General features: G+C 40.5%; 1 protein-coding gene across 1 annotated transcript in view; it reads left to right on the top strand.

Moving 5' to 3' along the window:
* The window catches only part of tbkbp1 (TBK1 binding protein 1), a 72,230-nt gene continuing 57,160 nt past the window's right edge, over positions 1–15,070 (top strand). The window contains exon 1 of the mRNA XM_026178074.2: positions 1–628. The gene's annotated coding sequence lies outside the window, so the exon portion shown is untranslated. The remainder of the gene's footprint in view (positions 629–15,070) is intronic.

Here is a 15,070-nt window from a genome sequence, read left to right as displayed (position 1 = left end):
AGCGTTTTTTTCTTCACAGCTCTGAAAACAGAAGGTGTGAATAATTTTCATGTATAGAGGATGTAGCCATTGCAGGAGCCATGTGGCTTTAAATGTAAGCTGTTGAATTGTTTGCAAAAAAAAAAAAAAGCATGCGCTATAAATAACACTTCAGTCCCGTTATGTGCTGCTTTTATCTCATTCCCTTCTGCTGTTTGGGGACTCTGTAAGGACTTAATGCGTCTGGACTACAGGGTCGAAGTGTTATAACGTTCGTGTTTGCCTCAGTTTGCTGTCAGATTCTTAGCTCTCCCTCTAAAATGCAGGGTGACTCAGGCAGGAGACATAGATGTTCTCGTTAAAAGGAGAAACTAACGCTGCTATTCCCGCGACATCATCATCCCACACTAGTGGAGCTCCACGGTGCGCGATGTGATGCTCAGTCCTGCACAGTAGCAGCTACAGGAGACGTGCTTATCCCTGCCACAGGCGCACAGGAGCACGGGAGGAGGAGGACTACAGGAGCGGCCAGCGGGTTTTTCCCGGGCACCGGACACACCGTGAAACAGGACGCTTTTCCAGGGGGTGCTGTCCCCCCGCTTCCCACTCTCTCCAGCGATGGCATCCACGGATCGATCAACGGGAGCGCGTGAGTTTTTCTTCTTTTATGCAAACCGTGCAAAGGCTTTCATGTGACGGACATAGTGTGTGTGCGTGTGTGTGTGTGTGTGTGTGCTGGAGATAGAGAGCAAACTGCATGTCTAACACCACAGCCATGTTTTGGTCATCGCACTGATCGCCTCGTGTAAAAAAGAAAAAAGAAAAACGGGGATTTAAGATTTTATTCTTCTTTTTTTTTTAAATACAGCATACAACTGTGTTTATTTATTATACGCTCAATTTATTTGCCTACAGCTGATGCGTAGCTCTCCTTAAAGGAGACGCGTGTGCTCGCTTCTCTGGCAACATCAGCACCACAAAGAGCGATGCCCCTGGCCGCAGGCAAGCTTCAACTTCGGCTCCGTGCTCCGCGCTCAACGCGGTCAGCAAAGTGTAGACTACATCTGTTGGCTAGTGGTTGTCAAATCTGCTTTTCTCACTCTATATTGCTACTTAGGAGAGTTATGGAAAACAGTAAATTCTGCACAGCCTTCTATATATTTTCACTGCAGGCATAACTATCCTCTTAAAACCCTGCGAGAATATTTGGGAATTTCAGACATTTTCAGACTGAAAATATGCAAGCTGTTCTCGCAAAGCCACGCTTTCTTTCTCTTTTCTGTTGGTGCTGAAGGGGGATGTGTGCTCACTGGATTGTAGAAGCAGTCTGTGGAGCATTTCTGGCTGTGAAATACAAACAGTGCGCATCGGCTAAGTAAAGACAAATGAGAGAAGAAGGTGAAAAGGAAAACAAAGACTTGCCCTTTTCTCGTGGAATAGAAACACTTGCGTATGGATGTAGCTGTTCTTCGTGGTTCGTTAATGTGTTCGAGAAAAATGGAAAAGTCACGGAAAAACAGCCACGGGTTAAGAAAAATCTCACAGCAGAACTTCACCCATGTATTCGCCTCTCCAAACAGAATTTGACTGTAATAGTAAGCTAGAGTGTGAACTGGGGAAAAAAATCTATCAAGTTTCATGCTGATGTCTCCAAAATAAATGTGTCTGTTTAACTGCAAAGCACACTCATCACTGAAGTAAACCGTCAGTAACTCAGTATCACATTTTTTGTCTATTTTGTAGATAGAAAAGAATTTGACCCATTGCTGATGCTTAAGCCGGTGGTTCACCAAACCGAAAGGGCTTAAAATTTGAATCTGAAGCAAAGTAATGGACAAGCTAGCTGACCAGGATCCGTCCAGCCTGGTATATAGACACAGATACTTGTGTTTAAGCTGCATCTCCTGGTTGTATGAATGTGGGTTGATGTGACTCCTGCACATGAGATGGAAATGGCACAGTGGAAACCAAGAAAATGGAGATTTGTAAGAGGTGTTTCATTAAAGTTGGAGAAAATGCTGTTCTAACCAAGAGCTTTTGGTGTATAAATCACACCAAAGCATGAAGTGAAAAATGAAGGAATGTGATACTTGAACAGGATCCAAGACTTGACTCTTAGGTGTGTGTTTGTGCCTCCAAATCTACCCCCTGACGTGGAATTCATGGTTTTGCATTTTTGTTTGTTTGTGTAGCTATTCAGCTGGCCTGAGTAAAAGTTTATGGATATGCAACCGTTGCTTGCATGCTTGCACGGAGCCCAAAAAGCCCTCGAAAAATAAAACAACCAAGAAAAGGAGAAAAAATCTCTTAGCCTGATGGAGATCATGGGCACCCCTGGTGACAGTACAAAGATGCAGCATGTAGACAGCAGAAAAGCACCGTGTCCTCTGTGCAGGGTCAATGCACAAAATAATTTTTGCTTAGGTCCTTGTGGTTTGTTTTTGGTGTGTTTGTTAGCAAATTTACTCAAAGTTTTTTGTATGGATTTGTATGAAAAGTTTACCCCGGGTGTGATTTGGTTGAGCTTCACAGTGATTAACTTTTGAGGTCAAGATCATCAAAGCCTGATTTTTATTTTTATTTTTTATTACTTTTACTATCCAAAAGTTAAAATGTCTGGTTATTATCCAATTAGGTCAAATCTCAAATTTTTATCTTACAAACTCAAACTTCTGAGAAAATAGCTACAATTGAGGAAGACAACTTGGAACTTCAATTTAATAACCCCAAATTTTGATGTATGGGTGTCAAAAACAACCCAGATCTCTGTAACAACAAACTTTGTTAAGGATTTTTTTTTAACATCGAAAGATCGGAAAAAATTGCTAAATCTCCCATCATGTACTCACAATTCCATATTAAACTATAACGGCTTGATATTCCCACGAAAATGTTACAGACTAACTAAGAGTAACACAGCATGCTGCTCATCATTATTCATTCAGGATGTGTTTAGATTAAATTATATTGTAGTTTGAAGTCGTTTGTCTTTCTTTTATGACAAACACAAAATGTTTTTGCATAGAGTGAATATTTAAAGGATTCTCTCAAGAGTGGGCAGGGACATCGTGCTGAAAGGCAGTCGGGATTGTCTTCACGGGCCTCATAGCGTGTACACAGGTGCACAAGGAGGAAAGCGAACATTTGAGCATGAAGGAGGAGTGCCTAGACCATGAAAACCTTGAATATCTAATCACTCTTTTGGGACTAACATCCCTGATCCGAGTCATTATTTCACATGTTCATATAGCCTTAATAATTAGCACCATGCGCAATCTGTCAGTCACTGTCAGTGCCTCTGCAGTGGCCTGTAAGAGGGGTCAAGAGGTTACATTAAGAACGCTTAACTTTAAGCTTCCCATCCATCTACAGAGCCAGATCTTACCGGTCTCCAGACTTCAGTTGATTAGCACCACTTCAGCTTTCATCCCACCCTTCTTGTCAGTTCCCAGGGGGTCGCCTTTGAGGGAGCTAATTTAAGTAAGTGAATCATAACTTTACCTGCTAATCACCAATCACATAACCACTGTACTGCTGTATCGTCCCTCATGGGTCCGGGCTTGTTTTGCTGTTTTTCTGCCCTCGTTAATCATGTTTTTTTCCCTCCACGCTTTAAATTGGATCGCAGCGAGCTCCTCCATGCTTGAAGCTGTTGTATAATGTACTTTGTTATTTGCTGATGAGTGCTGTTGATGCTGTTTTTTTGGAAACATGATGCGCTGTGAAGTGAGGTTAGAGTATGCCAGTGAGTTTACTCTCATGAGGAAATGGCCTCTCAGACAGATTTTGTTTAGAAAATTATTAGATTTATACCGAGGACACAGTCTACACCTAATATTACATATGTTATTTTGGGGTTTGTTGTGTTTTATTTGATTGTATTTAGACACACTTGAGGGGAAAGTGTGCATCCCCAGCTCTGGGATTGAGCTTTCATTGTGTGAGACACACCGTCAAGTGTTTATATCATTTTTTAATAATACAAAGTCTTTTTAGGGGCGGCTGTTTGGTGCCGGCCGACTTTGAGACTTGCTCTATGAGTAACTCCTGTAATGTGTTTAAAGACAGTGTTTGTGTGTATTTGTGTGTGTGTGGAAGGAGTGGTTACTGACGCAATCACACTGAGAACATTGGCACCTTTCATTGCACAGAGGAAGTGTTTTTCTGTGCTGAATGAATTAACGTGCCGAAGCAAACGAGAATCACAGCTGAAACAGTTGCCGTTTGCACGACTCGTTCAGGGTGCAAAATCTGAAAAATCACATCCTTTGCAATACGCAGAATCTTAAGAGCAGATTTGCTCTGCAGGTCTAACATTTAACCCTTCTGGAAAAGAAATGCTTTTCAAATCGTTGCCTCAGTTTTGCAAAATAGAGAAACGCAGTCGATTATTAGGTCTGCTCAGCTCTGTGAGTGGCACATTTCGGGCTCTGCTAATCACTGATGTTTTTTTTCCTGCAAAGTGCGCATTAAGATTCTGACATGCAAACATAAATCTGCTTTTCTGTTATCATTAGAAGAATTTCTCATCCAGACACGATTCATAATTAAATTATGCAAAGCTAAAAGCTGCCACTCACATAAATGAATAAAATCAATGCAACTTTTATATTACACAACACTACACACACACACTCACACACTATATTATAGATGGACGCCCACATGACAAATAATGTAATTTGGTTGCTACAAGTTTATAAATGTAATGCTTGTAATGTAGTCTCATGCTGTTGGCCTGAATGAAAGATAAGGCGTGGGGAACAGAAGTCTGATTGACTCAAGTATTTCTGCTTCAAACTCCAAGTGAACTTAGTCATGCAACACATCATTTGGAAGCACAAAGGGATTTTTAGAGGGTTTCTCACATATGAAGTAGTACCCTTTAAGACCTGAAAAGGAGATATTGTGTAAGGTCAGTGGAGCTCCAATTATAGGGGTAGCTCCTTTGCAGAAATCACGACATAAAAATACACAAAGCTTGTGCAGAGCACTTTTAGGTAGGAAGTATTTTCTTTCTATTGTCTATTTAAGGTACATATCCTTATTTCCCAATGGGTCACCACAGTGGAGGGGACAAAACCCTCCTGTTTATACTAGGTACCACCACTAGGGGTAGGTTATTCGGCGTGTGAGGCAACTGTGCTAACCAACTAGCTAAGACTACAGGTCAAATAATGCATTCTCACCAGGGAATTTACATAATCACGTTGCGTCAGATGCTATTTGTGTTTCATCATTATGCATGAGGTATTTTATGGTATTTTATTTTAGAGACTTACAAAATCAACTTCAGGAGGCTGGAGAGGTGCTGGTGACATAAGGTTATCTGCTATGAGACTGTGGTTCACATTTCCTTTGGACCATTATGTTTTGGACTTATTATCTGGGTTAGGTTCAGGCACTAGTGGCTCAGTCACAGCAGAGCACGGCAACCTCTTTGTGACTAGAAAAAAATCAGCAGTTCCCCGACATTTGTGTTGAGTTTTTTGCTGTTGCTGGTTTAGACTGAGGGTGTTGCAACCACTGAGCGACTGTTTTCGATCACACAATGGCTAAATACATTGCAACCTCTCTTAGACAGATTGGCAAAGCATTGCAAATAACTGGAGATTTGCAACACATTGAAATCAATGCTAAAGACCGCAACTCAGGGCATCTCTTTGCAACCAGTGATTCCACTCAGCTGCTTGTATTCTGCCTATATTCCTACATAAAAACAAGGTTGCTGAGCACCTGTGTCATTTCGCAGTTAGATTGCTGCCCTGAAAGAACTAGGTGAGTTTTTGTGGAAGATTTTTGAATTTCTGTTTCAAATCTGGCAGAACTTGAATTCAAACTGGCAACAGATTCACGACAGATGGCAACAGATTCCTGATTTTTGCCAATTTATGACAGTTAATCTCAAAGAGATTGAACGTAATGGCCATCTTGACCCCTTTCAATTACAACCTGATAGCAGACTGATAGGTGACCTACTCTTATTGATGTTTTATTGCAATCGTGACGCATCACAGTTGCTTTAAAGACAGCAGCTGACTACATGTGTTGACAGATCTGATCTCTCTCTCCAAAGAAACCATTTCAAAGGCAGTGATTAGGTCATGTCATGGTCTGCAACCACTGTTATATTGTAAAACCTGCTTGTCTAACACTATGTAAACACTTTGGGTGAAAACACACCCCATTGAAAAAACGTTAGGAGTTACAATCCCGCTTTGCCGATGCTGTAACCTGCTGTGTGCCACCAAAGAACTCCTTGTGTTTAACTAAGAGTTGCAATGCAGAGTTATACAATTGGTGGGTATAGAATACTTCCTTTGTGAAACTACTCAAGACAAGGTTTGTGTGTGTGTTTTTTCTTTTTTGAGTGCTGTGTTGGTTAACAGCAGGACACAAAAGAGAGCTATGAGTTCATTTGTATTGGCAGATGATCTTGGCTAGCTGTCCGTGGCTGCAGACTGAAGACAGTAGTTGGAGATGGCTGGAGAGCAGGACAAGCAGGTTTAATGCACAGTGAGCTGAGCCCAGGTAACTGAAATGAACCAAAGTACACGAAGAATACAAAACTAGGTACAAAAGCTGGCTCTAGCGTAAGTACATGAGAGACTAAAGGATCTGACAGCCAGTGAAATGAAGAGCTGGGGTATGTATGCAGCTGTGTCCTAAAAGAAGCCAATAGAGCTTAATGTTAGAACATTATGAATACAAAGTGTTCTCTAGTGTTAAAGTCATAGGCGGCATTGAGGTTTTTTAGTTCTTTAACAACTTCTAGCTCCTGACAGACAAGAGTAATAATTAACACCAACAGTTCTTGTCATTAAACACAAACATGTACAGTTTGGGTTTTTTAACATATGATTAACGCTGCTATTTTTATTGTGAGGATAGTTGGATGAGTCATTTTATTGTTCTATATAAATCTGTGTTGTTTTTCTTCCCTGAACCTTGCCGCCCTGCTGGACTGAATCTGGGAGCTGTCAGCACGTTAAGAGTGACAACGCTGAGCAGTACACACTGTCTTCTTCGTACAAAGCATAACTGTCGTTATCGTCTTCTGCAAACGAGATCTTTCAAAAGGCAGTTCTGACATGATAATGCATTGAAATAGTCAAAAACATGCAGAAAGATTGAAGCCATTCAAGCAAATAAAGGACAGAACATAACACAAAGGACAGAAAGTCGTGTTCTTTAAAAAAAAAAGAAAGAAAAGTTGGCAAAAATTCGACTAAAGCAAGTATGCAGGATTTTTTTAATGTCGTAAAGACCTTGGCCTCTCCAGCTTCCTGCTCTGTGAGTGACAAGCTGCTTGTGTTTAACTGCTGTGCTCTTTAGACTGGCTTCAAAAGCAGGATTTAATTTAAGACACTGCATGCGTTATTTCCTCTCATAGCTGAGTGTTCACTGTATATCGGCTGCATCAGGACGGCACAAACTGTTATTGCACGTCTGTCTTCTTCGTCGTGACGCTTGCAGAGCCTGCGTTGGCTTATTGCAGCTTCGACGATAGCGTTAATGATGTTCTCACCTCAGGGGATGTCACGGGGAGATGGGATTAACGACAACGAATAATTTTCTAATGAATTAGAATTAATTTGAGTGTCAGGTCAAAATGATGACGTAGAATTGATGTAAATGGATTGCATCACAGCTCAGAGGTCTGCTGGGATAATAAAGTGTTTATTATCCACTAAATGAGGCGGTTATTTCCAAAATTTATTGGCCTTTGCTGTCATCTTGAATTAAGTCTTTGATCGATTCTTAATTTAAAAATATTGATTATTGCAGCTTTCTCTAGCTTTATTAAAACCATTCTGTTCCACACTGTTAATACGTATTTGATCAAACTCAGGCCTCACTTACAGCCCAACATTTAATCAAAAGGAAATTGTGGATTTATGTCAATGTATTTCATTAGTTAAATTATAGGGGTTTAGTTTTATGGATGGCATTGTTAGATTAACAGTAACTCTCAACGAGGTTATTTGGCAAGAGATACGACATTGCTGCAAAATGAGGCACAAACAGTCACGGTGCACGGCATGCAAAAGTCTTGAGCCTTCCCATTTCTTTATAGTTTCTTTATAGTGGTTTATAAATTCAATTCAATTCAATTTATTTATAATGTGCCAAATGACAACAACAGTCACGTCAAGGCCCTTTATATTGTATGGTAGAACCTGCAATAATGCATACAGTGAAAAACTATCATATGATTCCTATGAGCAAGGGAGGACAAACTCCCTTTTAAGAGGAAGAAACCTCCAGCAGAACCAGGCTCAGGGAGGGGCGGGGCCATCTGCTGCGACCGGTTGGGGTGAGAGAAGGAAGACAGGATAGATCCCAATACCTATAAATTATTCAAGCATAAAAATGGCAAAGGGATGAATTGTGTTATGTCTACACATAACTGACAACTTGGCAAGAACCTAGCAACCTGTCAAAATAACACACAGTTTGTTCCCATTTCTTTAGCTAAATCTATTTAAAAAATGCAAAACATAACACAGTTTGACAGGCATAAGATACTCAAAATAATCAAAATACAGGCGTCAACAATGTCACCATTAAGCTTTTTTGTTGCTAGGAAGAAATTTTTTTTTTAAAATTGTTTATTTTTTTTTACAGACAATGGTGCACATAGAAGTTGCAATTAATAATCCACTTTGTTCACTCAGCACCTTGATGATGCTGTAGTTTCCACTCAGCACCTGAGAGTCGGGCTCAGCCTTAGGAATATGAGGTCGTTTGTCTCACTCTGCAGTATCATCACTGGTGGCCAGCGAACATTAGACCGATTGCATGCGCACACACAGCAAGGAAGCATCCTGCCTAGAAACAGTCCCGACATAACTCTCAGATAGACAATTTATGCAAAACTTATTTCATTTTCCTCCAATAGATTCGCCACTGTTCCATACTTTAGCTTTCAGTGTCTCCTGCCCCTGGGTCAGCTCGCTGGGAGGATCTACTCACTTATGTGTTCATATACATAAATATGGACGTTTATGTAAGCTACTTACTGACTGAATCACTAAATGAAAAGAGAGAGCAGAGGCCCTGCTGGCTGACGGAATATTCATGGATGGCTTTCAAGGGTCACCAGGGGTAAAGGAAGAAGGAGACAGGGAGAAAAAACAGGGAATGACTGCCACTAACTGCTGTGTGTCCTGCCTTTATGTTTTGTTCATGTGATGTCTCTATTTAGGCCTGGCTGTTAAATAAGTCAAAGTATTGCAGGCTAGAGCAAGTCAGGTACTCAGTTGTGTAAGTCACTGCAGCAGGTTTCTCTGTTTGACATCTGTGAAAATAGAATTTTCTAACAGTCATCATTTTGAGCTAAGATAATGACCATTTCCGAAAGATGCTAACCAGTCACGACTGGTGACTAAATGTTAATCATTTTAATAGAGAAAGCACCAAAATCCAATTAAGCACAACCCCCAGGCTCACCTGCATAAAAACAGACATAAGAGGCTTCTTTTGAAGTACGGTTGATAACGGTGATTGGTTCCAGAGCACAAAGTGTCTCTTTTTAATCCAAATAAAAGCAAAAGTAATGTTAAGTCAGTGATAGACAGTTCCCATGAGCCTCAAAATCCACTCAGATTTCACTAATCAGGTTTATGGCACAGTGGAAAATGCTGCACAACTTGTTACACCTGGAGAACATATAGGTGACAAAGCTTTGATAATTTCAGGGAATAAATCCTCTTGAGGCGACCTCCTGGTTACCTTCAGGAGACAAAAAGGTAAAAAAACAACAACAAAAAAACCCCAAACAAATCTGGAGACACAGATATAAATATGTCCTTTTTTTATTACAATACTTTGATGTTGTGGTTTAAAATCTTTTTGGAAATAAACGTTTGAGAGAAATATCAATTTTATGCAACTCTGGGAGAATTTCAAAGACATGGGCATCAGTTTTATGAGTACTGACTGCTAAGTTCAAGTCCAAAAAGGCAAAAAAACAAAAACCCTAAGCAGTCACACATTCAGATATTAACAGCCCGTCCCCTTGTTATCCAAACTTGAGTGAATGGAATTATTATCCAAGCTGTCCATTGTCCACTGAGCTGTGAAAAATGCTAATGGCATTTAGAAATGCTCCATTTCAGCTTCTACATCCAAATAAAGTCGTTCAGATGAGATACTGAGGGAAGTCGCCTGAACGCTTGAATATCTTGCCATGTCAGTGTAAGAGTTTATCATACTAGATATAACAGATGATTAAAACTACAAAAGTAATAAATTGTACAACGAGGTGATGAAAGCATTCCTCAGAGACTTTGGTCCATATTGACATGATAGCATCACAGAGTTCCTGCAGGTTTATTAGCTGCACAGCTGTCATGCAAATGTCCATTTGAGTGCATTAAACTCACTGTCATGTTGAAAGAATCACTTTGAGATTATTTACATTTTTTGACATGGCCTGTTATCCTATTGAAAGAATCAAACCATCCGTAACAGATGGGAGAGGTCAATGTGACCAGAAAGCCTTGCATTTCTGCACATGTCAGTCTACTTTGAATTTGTGTTAATCAATTCTCTTGAAATAAAAAAATGCAGTGTATGAATTCACTTTGCTCTCTGTCTAAAGACCTTTTTCAAAATGTTTTTATATAACTGTGGTGTAATATCTGTGGGCTAAGAAAGTGACCACTGATTCTCTCTTTACTGCTGCTTCTGTAAAAGCCAGGGGCAGCCCACCTGCATCGAGGCTCTCCTTTCAATCAGAGTTTTGGCTTTGGTTGAGTCACTTTACCATATTCTTTCAAGCCTCACTTCTTTCAAACTCGTCTTTGCTGCTCTGAGAAGAAGAAAAAACCTCCCACCTCCCACTGCCCTGTCACAACTGTTTCTCCATTGTTCAGCAGAAACCCCACTGACTGCACCAAATAGCACCAAGACTTTGCACAGCAGTAGACCAGGAAGGTGATAACGAGGAATGACTTTTTAATAAATATATATATAGATATACATAAAACACCTTGAACATTGTGTTGCAGCTGCAGGGATGATATAACACGGTTGTGTTGCTTTTGTTGTTGGAGGACACCTGGTTGCTGAGGAGACTGAAGGAGTGATGTAACAGTAGTGTAATGTGACCACTCACTCTCTCTGCCCACTCAAGGCACCAAGCCAACCAACAGAGGGATAATGTAGTGTAATATGCATGCTGTTAGTGCGTGTTTGTGTGTATGGGTGTGTGTGTGACCAGATCAGCTGTGTGACAGAGACTTGTAGTAAAAGCAGAGCAAAAGAGGCATAAAAAGGATTGTGTGTGAGACATTGAGAAATCCTTGTTCGGGAAGGAGGTAGAAAGTCCGTTTTGGGCCTGGAGTCTTCGTGCTCACTGGGGATTCATGTGATTCTTTTTGTGTCTCTGTAAAACCAGGTTACCCACTTGCTTGTCACTCGTTACAGGACTTCCTAAGCTTAGTCTGGTGCACCTAAAAATATCTCCTCACACTATGAGAATGCCCCACCAGTGCTTTGTATGCCTTTTTGTTGACATCTCTGAAAATGTTTGCCGTTTTAATGTTGCTGCTGCTGCGACTTTATTCATCTCCTTTTAAAGACGTATACACACATATATACTCAAAACCGAAGACAACCTTCCTTTCAGTCTGTACACAAGTATGTCAGATTTTGTTTTACTCAAGCCAAGAAAAAAAGAGCAGTCAGGCATATTGACAACCTCTATCAGAGGAAAGATGCCTGCTTCTGGCTGGAGACAGATCCGACCAACAAAATGTCATCAAACTGACTCTGAGGATACAAAGAATAATTTCATTTGAGGCATAATCTTTGGATTCTCAGCACAGCACAGCCACAGCACATAGATTTCCAATAAATATGTAGCTGACAAACAGTGTGCATCAGATCGAGTGACACGCAGGTCACACAGGAAGACTGAGCGGAAGCACAATGATCTGTTTGGACCTTCAGCAAAAACAGTGCTTGTTAGTTTTCCAGTGCAGGTCAGGGGGGGTTATCCTAAAATCTGATATCCAATTCTTGACCACAAGTGGCACTACTGAGCCAATGTCCTGATAACAAGAGGTATGAGCATGGAGATGAATGTCTGCTAATGATCAGTGACTTCAGTCTTCTATATGGCTCATGGCTAATCTGCAATTCCTGTTCCATCTACAGTAAAACCCCCCAAAAGTAAAAGTCAACCCCACTATTAAAGTTAAAAGACATGACATAAATGAGGCCCTGGTGGGTTCCAAAGCAGCTTGCAGACAAAGTAGCAAATATAGGCAGGCTAAAGCAAGTAAAACAATTAAATGAAACATTAACAACTGGACAGAAAGGAAACTATCAGCTGATGTTGGCTGGTATTGCGATCAGCTGATCTGCTGGGACTGCAGGCTGAGATTGACTTTGTGGTCTGCCTGAACTAATAATATAGTCAATTTTTTATCATGCCTCCCAGGTATGCAACGTCTCTCAATCTACTTCATACACATCCAGAATTGTGAGGAGAAAGAAGAAATAATAAACAGAACGGGATTTACTAGTTAAGTCGGAGATCAAAGAGCGCCTCCTCATTGGAATCCGTACTCCGTTTAATTTTATTAACAACGTTTCAAGTGACTACAAGTTTTTTTCTGAGGAAAATACAGAAATAAAAAAAGAGGTGCATATGCAGAAAAACGACGAGTGACATTTTAATGATCTACTCATCACACATTCATATGTCAAGTTATCCTTGCTTCAAAGGAAATACAGCCTCGATTTATGAAAAATAAACAGCTTTACTGATGTTTGAGATCAGTCAGAATTTTGGGGTATGCCACACAAACGCACCCCAGCACACCAGCAGACATGCTTAATACTGCTAATGCCTGCAATGTCAGTGTAGTTAGTGGCTGTTAGTGTGAAAAGAATGTAGGCTATTTGATATTTGAGAACTATTTGATAACCTGCTTTGTTTTCTTCTTAACACGTCCAGTGGAGGAACTGCTTATTGCCGATACATCATTATTATTTATTTGATTAATCAAAGATAGTAAAGAAGTTAGTGATAATATAATAGTTTCGGGTTTTCAGGGATCCTTTGAAGTGGTAAATGTACTGCACTGACTCCAGCACACACAGTTTTAAACTTATAAACTTGCACAAAATTACTGGTAATAAAAACAAAAACTGTTTACAGCCAAGAAAATACTTATATTAGCCAATAATACAGTATTTATACGTGGTTGCTACTATATTCAACCTTGAAAAAACACACAAGTATGATTAATTATAATTAATATTTGATCAATCTCAAATTAAATCAGAAAGAAAGGATCCAATCCACTAGTGTAACGACTTCAGCAGCCAATTTTTAGGTGCCTACATTGCAGCACGTAATAAGGATATCCGAGCCAGTATTTCCAGTTTCATCTGCTGAGCATCAAAACCTAGCTGAATTGTTGTCAAAAGACAGAGAGTGGTTTGCCACTGTAATTTTTCTTTTGTAATATTTCCTAAATGGACTTGACCATTTAAGACTGACACCCACAAAACTGTAACACTGCAGTCATTTTAATCATTAAGGATTAAATCTGGAAGAACAGCTCATTCTGTGAATCCAGGCTAATTCGTTCACTGTCTCATAGAAACAGCATTGCATCTATTCAGCGTCCAAGAGCATTGTTTCCTGTAGGAAGGCCTTGACAGTGTTGTTTGCTGAGTGGGCTGCTGTCCGTGGTACTGAAAGCCAACAACCAGATGAACTGTCCACAAAAAGACATAGTGAATTCATGTCCCATTGCAAGTAAACACAATAGTACTGAAAATTAGGAAGAATTTTTTTTCTTCATACTCCACATAATATCTCCCAAATCTGAAACTCTCGACTTGCACCGGTAGCGCTATCGTAGATGCTACAAGAAGGTTGGAAATGAGCTGCGTGAATCATACACACGCCGCCTCGTAATCCCGCGTGACTAAAGAAAACAGATTTTTGGATCCAAAATCCATGAAGACTGTTTTGCTCTCCTCATATATCACCTTGTTTTATTGTTGTTGCTATTCAGTCGAAGCCCTTTCCGCCACCTTTTTGAGCATTTTTTACTTAAAGCTAGATGACAAAAGCTGGAGGATTAGTACATTTATGCAGAAGGTTACTATCTTTAGAGAATAGATGCACAGTCCTTTCCTTTTGCTTGGGTGAATGGTGCGTCTTAAGTTAAAGCTGGTCTACACGTGTGAGAGAGAGACACGTGAACTGAAACATATGGGTTCAGTGCCCTAACAAGTCTGCTGTTGCGCCTTTGTCTGAGTGTAATAATTGGCTGTCGAATGCAGTTCTCCTACCTCTACCTCTAAACAGAAAGCATGGCACAGGCTGCAAACCCCTTTAGCCTCTTTTCTTTTAATCATCTCTCCCTGCCCCTTCTCTCCGAGTTCTACCTCCGAGTTCTACCTTTATTCATCCAATCAGCTGTGCTGTAATCTACTGTAGTCGTGTCCTTTATCCTTCACAAGCGTCGCATGTCCCCAGCTCCCTCAAGTCAGTTACAGTGAATTTTTCACTGCCTTCTGTCATTCATATGTTTGTTCTTGTCACTCCGCTGGCAGCTCAGACGCCTGTTCCTATCAAACAACAATCGTGCGGTGACTACCGGTGCATGCATACCTCCTTTATTATCCACAGAATGAAAAAGAGACACACGTGAGGCTGAAACTGATGACTTTGGTTGGATCCCATCCATACTGAAATGCACTCCATGCAAGCGCAGAATGGAGTAGTTCAACCCTTTTGGTAAGGCTTTCAGTGTGTTCTGCAGTTTAGCTGGCTGGGGACTTACACAGACACATGGATAGCTCACATGGATAGTGTACAAGTGAGATGAAAGTTTTGCTTGCCATAATGGCAGACGAAATTGTGCTTACTTCCACTGACTGCTTACTAGCGTATGGTTTGGATTTGCAAAGAGTATGCTGCTTGGAGAAACAGATTTAGAGGCAGGGTTCCTCAAAGCACCTCAGGGGCTTTTGTGAGCACTTGGATTACATTTTGTAAGAATATTTGAAAATTAGTTTATATAATTTTAATATGCACTGACTCTAAAAGAGGTGCAGC

Source organism: Astatotilapia calliptera, chromosome 8, assembly GCF_964374335.1.
Source record: "Astatotilapia calliptera chromosome 8, fAstCal68.1, whole genome shotgun sequence".
Taxonomy (NCBI): Eukaryota; Metazoa; Chordata; class Actinopteri; order Cichliformes; family Cichlidae; genus Astatotilapia; species Astatotilapia calliptera.
Note: the sequence above shows the minus strand (reverse complement) of the source record. Positions and strands in the feature narration are given on the sequence as shown.